The following is a 14178-nucleotide window of genomic DNA, read 5'->3' on the forward strand; positions in this document are numbered from 1 at the left end:
CAAATGACTATCTAGCTAGGGACTGGCGCTCTGGTAGCATCTTTAGAACATTAGCGCGGCAAAAAAGTAACCCGCTCAATTTTCCTGAATACTTTGAACATTCAACGAAATTTCTATTATTTTCTTTGATTACTGTTTTGGTCCAATTTCCTACGATCTATGTCACAATTCTGAAATTATTCATGGACATGAACGACACAGCCCGTAAATCACAAACAGTTCAGGGATGATGTTTTTGTCCAAAATCGTTATGATAAAGTTGTTCTTGGATGATAAGCTCCCATTTCCATATATTTTCATTAAATTTGTTAATGAGTTGATGACAATAACGACAAATTACTAATGAAGTAAGCTTTTTTTAAATCAATACTAAAAGTATACATCGAAGACGCGATCAACATCATTAAAGACAGTACAACTGTAGGGATAGATATACAGACAGGGACAAAACATTAATGTGCTTAGATTTGCAGATGATTTAGCAGTGTTAGCATCTAGCAAGGAGGGGTTAGAGATAGCTTTAAATAAAATGAAAGCGGGATATTGACAAAACAGTACTGTATGAAAATAAATAAAAGTAAAACAAAAATACTGGTATGCAAGGGAAGAAAAAGTAGGATACAGCGAATATAAAGATAGGAGACGAAAAATTAGAAGAAGTGGCCGATTTTAGGTATCTAGGAAGTCAGATAAGTCAGGACGGAAGGAGTAGTAGAGATATAAAGCAGAGGACAGCGCAGGGTCGAGTCGCCTTCAATAAAAAGAAGTCACTTCTGTGCTCGCGAATGGTTAATTTAGAAATTGCAAGAAGATTGTTGAAGGCATATGTTTGGAGTGCGGCGCTGTACGGGTGCGAAACATGGGGAGTGGGCGCGGCGGGGAAAGAAAAAGTTAGAAGCGTTCGATATGTGGTGTTATAGGAGAATAATGAAGATACCGTAGATAGAGAAGGTTAGAAATTAAGAGGTATTAGAAAGAATAGGAAAATAGAGGACTTTATGGAAGTCAATAAGAAATAGGCGAGATAAGTTAGTAGGACACCTTATCAGGCATGGAGGTCTAGTCAGAGACATATTAATAGCAAAAACGAGAGTTAGGAGGGGTAGAGGTAGACCTAGATTAGATTACTGTTCGCAAATAGTTAAGGATGTGGGTTGTTCTTGTTTAAGGGAAATGCGAAGATTAGATCAGGATAGGAAAGAGTGGAGGTGCGTGTCCAACCAGTCTTAGGACTGATGACCTTATAATGATGATGATGATGACTAAAAACATGTCTAATAAACTTACCCCAAAAATCCCTTTTATTAGATTTGACACACATTTCTTAGTGCTTATTTTATTTTCAAAAGAGAACAGGAAGAAAAGGTCGTACATGTAAACATAAATTTTCTACGGCCTACTTTTTTTCGCCACGGTACTTTGGCAACATAGCTCCCCAATTTGTCACTTAACGAAATAAACACGTCTTCACTTCTTCTCAGCCGTTAAGTTATATCGGATGAACAAGAGGGTGGACGGGCGGGGGTCGACTCGTCGTCCGTTTTCTTCTTTGACTTTATCGCGTGCCCTCGCCGACTCGGTCCAACCACCGCACTGACAAACTGTCACCTGTTATATTGTCTACCCTCAAATAAAACTACCTGCGCTCATCCTTACAGCCTCCTGCAACTGTTGGTATTTATAACTTGAGAGAGAGATTACACGAACGTAGACGTTATAACTATGTTCCGACAAGTCAAAAATACACCTATCTGCACTACCACGAATGAAAAATTAAATTAAGTAGTACATGTTTTTTATCTAAAGATAACAGAAAAACGGGAAACGTAGATTCCGTTCCGCGTCAACATTTCAGTGTAAATTCCATCCCCAAGCGAATCAAAATTGGGACCGATATACACCACCAAGTGCATTTAATGGGACGGCAAATGTAATACCGTGATTTGGTTAAATATTAAAATAAAACTAAAATGGTCTTAAATGACGGCGGTAGGAAAAGACAACACAAACGAAGTGTATATTGTCATTACCACGTCTCCCTTTTTGTTTATCTGAAAAAAACATTTTTTTTCTGTTTACGAGTCGATATAAATCCTCCCTACGGAGTTTGCATACCATTAGAAGGTATCTAGAGCATTTCGGACGGAATTTACACCACAACCTATAGAACCCTCGAAATTGCCTCTGTGTACTCAGAAATTGTAGTAAATTAGAAGTAAATGCTTTTTTTGTTATAATTAAACAAAAAGTTATGGGGATGTTTAGTAAGATCTTTAAACCGAGAAAATAAGACACTGCTAGTAATTTTTAAAAGGTTTTTAACATTTGTACAAAGTTAATTGCATAATAAATATTTCACAGGCTTTTTAATGTGATTCCAACATTAGAAGAGCATTTTTCGATAGGATCTTTTGGTGTGGCAAACTGAAATAAGAAGCTTAAAATGATAAAAACAAGTTTTAAAAGAATCTTTAAGTGGATTTTTATCGCGATCGGTTTCTTGTAGAGGCTACTTCAAAAAATGTGAATAGAGTCATAAGAAGCCGTTTTGTAACATTTGCCCATGTGGAAAGCACCATTTAAACGGGAACAAAACAGAGATGAATATTGGCAGATTGTCAAGAAAAGTCGTAAAATATTTTGCGGTTTGTTATTCTCTACGTGCGGCTGTCTTTCATTACTGGAAATTGTGAAATAATTTTGGAAGAGTTTGCGCTTTGAAATACTATTTATGTTCACCCCGTTACCTTTGGGGCCGTTAAAGTGATTTAATTTGTTTTTGTTGTTAGCTTTGTCACTTTTAAACGACCGGACGGGTGCAATCAAAATAGCGCATTACTTTCCGACTTCCTCATTAAAAAATTGAGGACACGGACCAAGTGGAATCGAAGGTTGCCGATGACCTTACTTACCTACACTGACAATGCGTATTTACCGTAATTTAAAATGCATTACTTGTTCTTACGTTTAGCTGTTGCAAAAGACATTATTGCTCATCCGATATACTTATACATATAGATTTTTAGTTTATATCTCCAACGTACATAGAATGTTTATTAATAGCAACGATTGTTGTTGCTTTCGAATTATTTTTATCGTTGTAAATAGGGCACTTTCAGACCGATGACTAGAGAAATAACCTTTCAGCACAACATAAAATTAAAATGGCAACAGTAATAGATATGTCACATAAATATAAACGTTATAACGAATAAAAAGAGAAGAAACCCATGTACTACTGTTAATTATTAAAATTGTAATTATAAAGGGCTGTCAATTTATTTTGTTTTTTTTTTTTAATAGATTTAGATTATCAAATTGCTAGTCGATAGTACTTGGTGAAAGAAGTTAACATTTTATTTTGCTTCTGCTAAAAAATTAATTTTGAGTATGCAATAAATAGATACAATGTGTTCTTACGTCAAATTGGAGTGCTGCATTCGTTAAAACATATATTTTGGCGCCTATTTTGTTTATGTCGCGAAGTATGTTAAAAATGAGGAAACACCACATATATAAATAGCTCGACATGGCAGGGATTCCAAGTAGCAAAAAATAAACGACTCAATTTTGTATGCGATGTAAAATACATTTTTAATTATCTCTTCAAACGACGAACTGCAATACGAACCGTTTTATTATTTCGAACTTGAAGATAATCTGTTTAAANGCGAAAAAACCCGAAATTTTTTAGAGAATACGTGCTAATTAATTGTGATGTCAAATAAAAATTCCAAGTTCAAAACACCTTGTCTCCAGACTTCATTATCAACTTAAGCCATTTCTTTTAGTTGTTATATCAAATTCCAGAGGTTCAACTATTACGTAACCAGAATTTATTATTATTGTATAATCTTTAAGACAAAAAAAATTAAAGTAGTTGTGAATCAAATATAAAACAGACTTAAGAAGGACCGTATTGAAAAATTACATGAAAATCCTTACCGAATAATAAATTCATCGATTGTAGACTAACCTCGTAGAAAGTTCGATATTCCTCATAATAATGTTATAGGTAACTTACAAAAATGTAGTCTTCGAAATTCCATTTGCAACGTTATAGTGGGAGTGATTTATGGGACAGGTAGACGCAACCAAAAATTGTGTGACTTGTGTCGATCGTTAACTTTTGCAGGGAAAGTATTTTATTTTAAATTTTGGCCTACAAAGCGGTGCGTTTTTAAAAAGGAAAGCTGAAAGGTAATGTGGGCAAGCTTTTACATTATACGTATTCTATCTATTCTACCTGCTCATTCAATGGACGTAAACTATGAGTAGAAACGTAGAAAATTATACCACAGCAAAGTCATGGCCCTGATTGCAATAAGTATGCCAATCAGTGGGTGGAACGTAGGATAACGTAATATAAATTGCGTTACTAATAGAAACCATATGTTGTTGTTTATACAAAAAAAATATTGTTGGGCTTAACTTTAAAGGAGTTTTATTCTAAAAGGTCACAACAGATTACGTGTAAAAACTGTTAAAACAGTATAAACGGCGCGCAGATAACTTTAAGAACCATTACATGGACATAATGACCATTTTACATTAAAATTAAAAACTTAAGACTGCTGTTTATGAGTAAACGTGTTTTATTCTTTACCACACCGATTGATGAAGCCTGTTCAAGAATAAAATCCTTAATCAATTTTAACAAAAGAGCTATAACATGATATGGCTTACATTATAGTGGAAGTTTCAGTACTGGTTTAGTTAAGGACCTAAAATAAAATCCTTTTAAAAAAATTTTATTTAAAATGCATTTAAAAGTTTAAAGAAAGATCTACCTTGCATCTATTATAATAACTACAGTGATCTAATTTTCACATTTTTGTTTTTGGTCACACGAAAATCACATTATACATAATTTCAAAAATATAAACTTATTTATTCATGAACTTTTTTATTACGTCTATTACATCTTAGGTATATAAAAATGAATTAATAATCCAATCTCGCTTATTTCGAAGAGGTGTTCATAAATCTTACACGATATAAAAGCACCATGTAAATCAGAAAACGCATTCCTGTCCCCGTTGGACGATCATAGTTATAACAGTTAATATTTATAGATTTTTTATTGCATTTTTAACCAGTCGCTTTGTACCATACTTTTTATAGGAGAGTTTTCAGAATGTTTCTTTCATTTAACGACAGGAGTTTATGACATCTGAAACTGCATGAGACATGCTAGACAATCAATTAAAAATTAGTTCTTTATCACTTACAAAAAGCTACTCCAAAGACATATTCGTCTCTCTCTACTTCTAAAACTATTAAAACTAAAATTGTGAAAAAACGGGGTTACAGTTTTAAAGACTTAAAGGCTTTTATTTATTTGCCCTAATACAGCAAAGAATCTGCATCAAATTTTGTTTCAAACTTAAAGAGTACCTACCACAGAAACACAACGTATGTTAACTAGTTATCAGTTTTACTCTGAAGTATGAAACGGTAGCTGAACCAAGACAACGCCCCTTGTTCAATAATTTCTGACTTCCAAAAATATGATTTCGAACCTTCTGTAGATGCCGGATTTTGTCCGCTGTGATTCTTATTTCCAAAAGTGAAATTACGACTGAAAGTCCGCCATATTAATATCAATGAGGAGATCCATGCAGAATCCCAAGAGTCCTCAATGCATTTGTCGAAGATGATTTTTAAAGATTAATAAATAGACTGATGGGAAAAACGCTGGGATTGATTCTCACAAGGAAAATTACTTTCAAGGATTAGTAATTATTACGAAATTCTTTTTACACCTGAACTTCTGGAAGGCACCTGGTACATTGTTTCTTTTCCAGGCCGATCCCCTGTATACTTCAACTAAATATTTATTAAGTCCTAGCAACAATTTATGCAAGTAAAATTATGTGCTGATGTACTTCATTTTATGTCTACACCTACCAATATTGTGTACAATAAATAGCACCTCATAAATTGAAACCACACCTTGGCATGCTGAAGCTGGTCTACCGTTCCTGTCAAACCTATCACTCTACCCATATGTTGTCTGTCGACCCGTACGCCTATTTTATCCTACAATCCTTACGAATATGTGAATGACATTGTACCTACATATAGGCACAGGATGTCCAGAAACACCATACTTGCATGGACTATTTGCAAAATTCTTCCTAGAGGGCGTTTATAAAATGATCTACAAAATTGTATACTCTGTAGTTAAGTTCATGTTTGAGCGCTCAAGTCATTTATTTAATTATTTTACTCAATTTTATGTGACCAAAAGTAAATTCTTATTTATGTGCTTCTATTGGTCCTGTGAAAAAATAAAAAAGGTTTTTTTGAATTTTCTTCTGGCCTTTTCGTTTTCTTCCCCTAATTGTCCATATCTTTGAATATATTTTGATATCTTCAAGTCTCTATATTTTTTTAAATAATTAACTCTAAAGTTAGGCTGTCGAGATTTTTAAAGTCCTGCATGTAGACACTAGAGAACCGTGNCATTCGGGTGAACAATACATTCATTACTAACTTATGCAGAAATAAATATCTAATCTATAATAATTAAATAAAAATATAGTTTGAAGAATGCCCTGAAATAAATATTTTTGTATTAAACAGGTACAGAATACCTCAAATATTTGTTGAATAATTCGTCTATTTATATTTACATAGTTACTTAACTTTATTGTGAGATGTACCTGGTATTCCAAAATTAACTCATTTGTTCGATTAACAGCAAAAGAGAAAGCAATTTTATATTCATTTCTCGATCTTCTCTTTGAAGAATCAAAAAACAAAAAAGAAATCAAAATGTCGCAATGCTAAGGATAATTTGAGCACATGTTAGATACTTATATGTATATTACCATAATTTTTCTAAATTATCAGGTTAAGTATTGCAAGAATAAGACCAAATTCAAGACGTATTGTCGAGCAAGTTTCTCGCTCTCAATTCCCTTCATTGGCATTAATTGCAGTTACCGTACGGAGACACAATTAGTGTAAAATGTTTTCCCGAAATTGTTCAGTTTGTCTTCTAAATCGGCGGTCCCTAGAGGGTAGAGTACATTTTGTAAAAAATTGAAATAAACGTATCTCAACATTATTTGGGACTTCATGAACAAGAACTTCCCGAAATTTGGAGACGAGAAGGACTCCTACCGTCGAAAAACAAGAACCAGAGCTTGGATAGGCTTGAGATAGGGCGGGTATCCTGTTTGGATATGGTACGAGGCGGTCCGCACCATTTTTAGGGTCCGGTCGGGTACCTGATAATTAAGCTGCGTACCCGCGAGTGCTGGGTAGTTCTACCAGAGAAAATAGAAAAACTAACACCAACAATATAAAACAGTATTGTATGAAAATAAATAAAAGTAAAAGAAAAATACTGGTTTACAAGGGAAGAAAAAGTAGGGAAAGAGCAAATATAAAGACAGGAGACGAAAAATTACAAGAAGTGGCTGATTTTAGGTATTTAGGAAGTCAGAGGATAGCGCAGGGTCGAGTCGCCTTCTATGCCCGCGAACGGTTAATTTAGAAATTAAAACAAGATATTGAAAGGTGCATGCTTGGAGCGCCGCGCTGTACGGGTGCAAAACATGAATAGTGGGCGCGGCGGAAAAGAAAAGGTTAGAAGCGTTCGAAATGTGATGTTACAGGCGAATGATGAGGATACCGGATAATATGAAAGTCAATAAGAAGTCTCAGGCATGAAGGGCTAGTCAGAGACATATTAGAGTCAGAAACAAGAGTTAAGAGGAGTAGAGGAAGACTTAGATTAGATTACTGTTCGCATATGGTTAAGGATGTGGCTTGCTCTAGTTTTGGGGAAATGCGAAGATTAGCTCAGAATAGGGAAGAGTGGAGGTGCGTGCACAATCAGTCTTAGAACTGACGACCTTATGATGATGATGATGAATACATTTTGTCATGCTGATGGATATATTACGCGATTTGATATTATTCTAATGCGAAATCGGCAGTTAATAATAGAAAATATCAGCATTCACGAAACGGCGTATGTCATACTAAATAAATACATAAATAAATCATACCGTATATGTTTGTTTGTTTATTTTTAGCATGCTCTTTAATAATACCTGGCGTCGCGTTCAAATAATGTCGTTGATATTCATTACGACGGACACGTTCTCAAAATAATTTTATTCCAGAGGAAGAAGAGCGAAAATGAGTCTTCTGTTTACTTAACAAATTAGTAGGCACCCAAGATTTTCAATAGATAACTATAATGCGTCCTCTTCGCGATATTTATTAAAAATATGCCCGCGGAACATGCCAAAAATAAACATTGAAGCAACGCGTATGTAAATTGAGTAGATAACAAGAGGCTGAGTGCATAGTAATGAAACAATGGTATTATGGACAGGCATGGATTCCTAATCCTAATGTAAATTTCACTTAAAAGCACACTTCATAAGATAGTAAAACATTGTTTAATTTCATGAAAGGAATATGTACTCATACCAAATGATAAATTTACTCTTTATTTATGTAACATCCGACATTTCGCCTAATTTTTAGTAGGCTTTTACAAGGAAATTGTAAAAATCCAAAAGTAGCGACTGCACACATCTCTTTTTATTGTAAAGATATATTATTGGATTTCATTCACACAGATTATTATAAAATTGTATAAGACAAATTTTCAATTTAACATCCATCTTCTTACACAAAAAAAATTAAAATTTTAGAAATAAAATAAAAAGAATTAGGATGACGTCGGATTTTTGTAGATAAAGAATATAGCAAATGAAAATTTAAAATATTATCCATCACTTTTCAAATATGTGAGTACGTAATTCTCAGTAAAACTTGCATCGATAGCGTATTATGATAGATAGGAACTAGATGTTTGTATCTGATATGTGTCACTTAATATGCACAATTTTATTCCTCAAATTTTAACCCATCCTTAAAGTATTTTCCAATTGGTAAGTATCATTAATATTATACTTTTCTTCGACAACTGACAACGAAATTTTAATAACGATAACGAATAGGGTAATAATTATTATTAATGTTATATCTAGTAACTATAAATATTCAAGTACGTACAATATTCAAGCTTTGGTAACTTTTCTTCTTGAAACCTCTTTTTCCTCGATTTTCCTAATATGTTTTTTACACACGTAAATTCCTTTTATAAATATGCACATAATTCATGAACTTGGTAATATTATTTTATTATTAATTCCATAAAACGGTAGTTAAAAATAGAAATGAAAATAACTTTCCCTTTTTAGTACAGTACATATTTGAAACCGAAAAAAAGTCCTTTTATTTTCTTTCGTATAAGTTAATAGCTTCCGTCATTTTTTGTTGCTTAATAATGCAAATACATAAAGTAAGGTAAAATTAAATTGTTAACGAAAATTTAAAGTAAACTGAGACATCAGGAGCTGCCCACGCAAGCCTACCTGAATTACAAACGTTTATTTCCGAACTATTACTGTAAATTTAATATTCGTGAACTTATTTACATAATTATTGAAGACGTTCGTTTCACCTTACACAAACTTTTGAGTTTTGACAAAAACTATTCCTAAAGCCAGATAAAATAGACGCATACAACTAGAAACGTAATGTTCTGTCCACAAGATGCAATTTTTTAAGAAAGTTGCTACTCTTGTTTCGTATTTTGGAAATGAATTCCTCCATCACTATTTTAAGATCAATTTTATCAATAACATTATGATAAAAATGTAAAATCACAATTTGATTCAATTTTTTTGATCGAATGTAACTTTTAAGACGTTTTTTAATTAATTCGTCCATGAAGAACCGGGAATCGTCTTAAGAGGTCCAACGAATTTGGAAAATTCGGGTACTATTCTATTGATTACCCAACCATTTTCTTGAAGAAAATCGACACGGTCTTCTATTTATGCAGAATAGCAGAATATTATGTATTATTATGTGAATGCTGTATTGAATGTTGTATTAAATAAATGAATGTTGCATGAATCTGCTTGCTATTACTCATACAATTATTTTCCCGCTAAAGGATAGAGGGCGGGATCATCTTAGATTTCCGAGAAGTAAATATCTGTAGTTTGAAGAGTAATAACACTACTAGGTAGGGACGATAGACCAGTAGCATTATAATACTTATTATCTGAAGAAGTATTAAACAGACAAGGGACAAGGGCAATAAAATGATGTAGGTACGCCAAACAGGTCAGATATAAACAATTTCCTGATTCACAGAACAAATTTGCAAAAAGGACAATTTTACTAAAATCTGTTGTAATAGTTTTTGCGGCTATCAGGTTTGAAAATTTCGATTTGAAAAAGTTTGAATCATTATCGATCACTACCAATGAGTTAAGAAACAAAATTTCATATGGATTAAAATTTATTTATACTTTTCTTCGTACTGCCAATAGTTGAACATCAGGCTCACAGGTAAACCATAGCAAACAGTCGAAATTTCGAACCTTGTATATCATTATCCTCTAGTATGCTTGGACACTGGTTAAGCTTCATTGCTCGAGTAATTTGTCAGTGTCTATTCAAGGAGAGCGACCGATAAACGGAGTCGAAACAAACAAGAAACTTTTATTTCCAAAGGTAAAGAATAAATACTTCCAAATTACTTGACTCATGACTCAATGTTAATTAAAAAANAAACTATAGCTACAAGCTATCCAAGGATGGTACTATAGAATGTCACCTCAAGGTAGGCCTAGTGGCGTCATCTCTTGGTTAGGCCGGAAACTTATCAATCCACCCTCGTACATTTGTTTGCACACACCTCTCGAAAATACACAACTCCATGAGGTTGTTTAACACTTTACGTAGGCATTCAATATAGTGTCTGTGTGTGTACAACGTTACATAATAAACTCAAGAATAACCACTACCTTTTCGAAGATCATCGATAGGAGGAATGCCTTTGATACTTTTCGTTAGCCTAAGTAGGCATTTGGTTTAAAATATGCATACGTATCCATGTGGGCTCAGAAGTACATTTACTTGTGATGATACATCATTATGTCAAAAATGACTCGATATAAAGAAAAAAATCATCGATAAATATCAATTGGTCACTTAAGTGGCTACATTTTGACAAAGAACTTTGAAATGGTACTTATAAAACTATAGAGAGTTAAGGTACTTTTACTACACAACGAACTGACTAACGTTCTCATTCAAAGCTGGGACCTTACGTTTATAAATGTTTCCCTAGTTTGTGTCTGGCTTGAAGATAGAAAAAAAAAAAAACGATAAAGTTTTAAGTTTCGCAGTTTCCCACTTAAAAATGTTAGAAGATTCTCGTTCCCAAATGAGATATAAAAAATCCTGATCAAAAAGTACAAAATTGAAAACAATTAAAATTATGCTCGTGGGAGCAAATCGACTCTGGGACAAAGTCAACATTTTATTACGGCATATCTCTTATACAACACTCAATTTCCCTAAGTTGATCACTTCCGAGATAAAAAAAGGACAACATATGTTTTATATAACAGTTTTACTCTAAAATTATTTTGAAATAAATTTGTCGAGCCAATTTTCGAAGTTAGGAATTTGGCAAGTTGTCTAGTAGAATTGACCAATAAGTACATACATATATGCATATAGTACGTATGTGTTTGCGCATATAGGAAACTATGATGGCCAAAATTGCAGAGGAAATATCTTGGCACCAGTTAGAAAACCGTCTTTCCAAATAGGTCAGGAATAAATCATTAATTTAAATTTATTCATAATAGCGCGTGCGAAAACGTTTTATAAATAAATAATGAACAAGTAAATATAAAACATAGTTAATTAGGCCATATTGGTCCGTGTGCACAAAACAGATGTACTTCTACCTATATATTTTAATAATTTGCAAAGCATAGACATTGCAAGTTAGTTGCTTAAAAGTATCTTCTTTTGATAACGTTAATGCGTGTATTACAAAATACACAAGGGGCAATGTATAATACCTAATAACAGTTTGAAAAATAAATTGTAAAATATAGTATGTTTTAATCGAAATGTCTTGGTTTCTCTAGAAACTACTATTCTTTTTTTGTCCTGACAAGGACACCCTGTATGAGTAACTGCAGCTATTATATGTTGGGGCGCAGCCCACAGGACACGAAAAGTACCTTATAGAGACAATAATTGTGCTAACATCACAGATATGAATTTAACCGTAATGGTAATAGTGAAGCGTGGGTCGTATTGCTAGTAGGTGTTTAATATAAGTAATATAATAGTAGAACTTAAGCCGGTGCATATAGGTAGGTCGAAGGTTCGCGTTTGCTTATTTAAACACAAAGAAAACGGTCCATCAGGGAGAAACTAAAAAAGAAACTCATACCTTCAGGCGAAACGTTAACATGTGGGCTCGACGCCTCCCCATTGTATACAACTTTTAATTGAACAAAGAACTAATACCACTCGATGCCCCCACGACAGGAAAGCAAACAAGAAAAGTTTGATTTAATCTTTTATTAGGTAACATTAGCTTCAAGTTGTGGACGAATATTGTACTAATGCACTTAATTATTGACGACGAAAATAGGCAGAAAGTATTTGAAATTATTGTTTGATCGTGGTACTAACCATACCTAAAAAGAGAGGCACGGATAGGTGCGAGACATTTAGAACTTCCCATGCGTCAAAAATTTTAACTAGAATTGTACAGAGGAGGATGGAAAAAAGGGCGGAAGAACTATTAAGGGAAGAATGAAGACCAATTTGGGTTTAGAAGAATAGAGGAACGCGGGAGGCTATTCTAGCTTTACGGGTAACAATAGAGAAAACAGAAAACAACTGAAAATAGAATGAGTGCGTACATACGATTTGTAGATCTAGAAAAAGCTTTTTACAATGTTAAATGAGACAAGATATATAATATACTTAAAAATGTAGGGATGAGTTACAAAGATAAAAGAGTGATACTTAGTTTATATAAAGAGTAACAGACAGTTATAGAGCTGGGTCTGCAACGTAGAGAAGTAAATATTAGGGAGTCAGACAGGGATACACACTGTCACTGCTACTTTTTAATCTATACATCGAAGACGCGATCAACATCAATAAAAACAGTACAACTGTAGGGATAGATATACAGGAGCAAATGATTAGTATGCTTAGAGTTGCAGATGATATAGCAGTATTAGCATCTAGCAAGGACGAGTTAAAGATAGTTTTAAATAAAATGGAAACGGTATTGACAAAACACTACTGTATGAAAATAAATAAAAGTATCCAAACGGTGATGCCGAATTCCCTCCCGCAGGTAGTTTTGGTTAAAATATAGATAGTCGAATTCTTTCCCGGGTACTAGCCGAGTTCCCTCCCGTTCATATCAACTCCGATAATTAAGTTAAGGACTACTTACCGATTTTATTTATCGAAAATAAATATATATTTACAGTGCACTTCAGTACTTCAGTAAATTAAAGATAAAATAATTTCAGAAAGAAAACACATGTCAGTTATGAAATGTTTATTTATTTAATTTTAAAATGGTTTCCCACTACCTTAACAAATTCAATGTTTAGAAATTCATGTGCGTCTAGCTTTTTGATGCAATCATCTAGATTCTAGAAAAACTTTATTAGTTTTAGTTTGTCTTGAATTTGACCAATAGAAGGGTAGTCTGATAAAATTATCATTGTTATCGTGATGTCTATAAATGAATAATATTAAGATTAATATGTGATGTGAAGCTGTATTATTTAAACAACTTTTTATGACATTATAGTGGCAATTAGCACTCAAGGTCATCCGCCGCCGTTACGAGGCAATTGATGTATAATTAGGAGGGAATTCGACATACCGAAAATTTTAACCCTAATTAAAAATAGATATATGGGAGGGAACTAGACATTATCCATTCAAACAGATGTAGCAGCGAATGTAATTATTATTGTGGATGATGATATTTTTCACCTATTATGTGTATATATATACCAATTTTTCAATCTATTATGTATATATACACCAATAGCCTCACAGCTATTTCCTCCTACCAGCTTTACATAGCAACCAGTGGGTTCCCCTCGAGAGTTACATCTTGCGAAGTGGCATGCGGCAATGAATGTAAAACAACATGTAAGGAAATAAACAAAACCCTCAATTAGAACAATACAATGCGATAGACAGTTTAAACACTTACGCGGGCCGACGCCCCAGTCGGGGCCGCCCTTGCGATGTCCCAACGTAGTCGAACTCGGTGATGTAGTT

General features: G+C 33.5%; 1 protein-coding gene across 15 annotated transcripts in view; it reads right to left on the reverse strand.

Moving 5' to 3' along the window:
• Positions 1 to 14178, reverse strand: part of LOC108742888 (interference hedgehog) — a 95841-nt gene that overhangs the window by 44345 nt on the left and 37318 nt on the right. For 2 of the 15 annotated variants that reach the window (XM_018478228.2, XM_018478226.2), the window contains exon 1: positions 1288 to 1630. The exons of the other annotated variants lie outside the window; for them this stretch is intronic. The gene's annotated coding sequence lies outside the window, so the exon portion shown is untranslated. Of the gene's footprint in view, positions 1 to 1287; positions 1631 to 14178 lie in introns of those variants that run through there. 15 annotated transcript variants of the gene reach the window in all.

Source organism: Agrilus planipennis, unplaced genomic scaffold (assembly GCF_000699045.2).
Source record: "Agrilus planipennis isolate EAB-ADULT unplaced genomic scaffold, Apla_2.0 scaffold12, whole genome shotgun sequence".
Lineage (NCBI taxonomy): Eukaryota > Metazoa > Arthropoda > Insecta > Coleoptera > Buprestidae > Agrilus > Agrilus planipennis.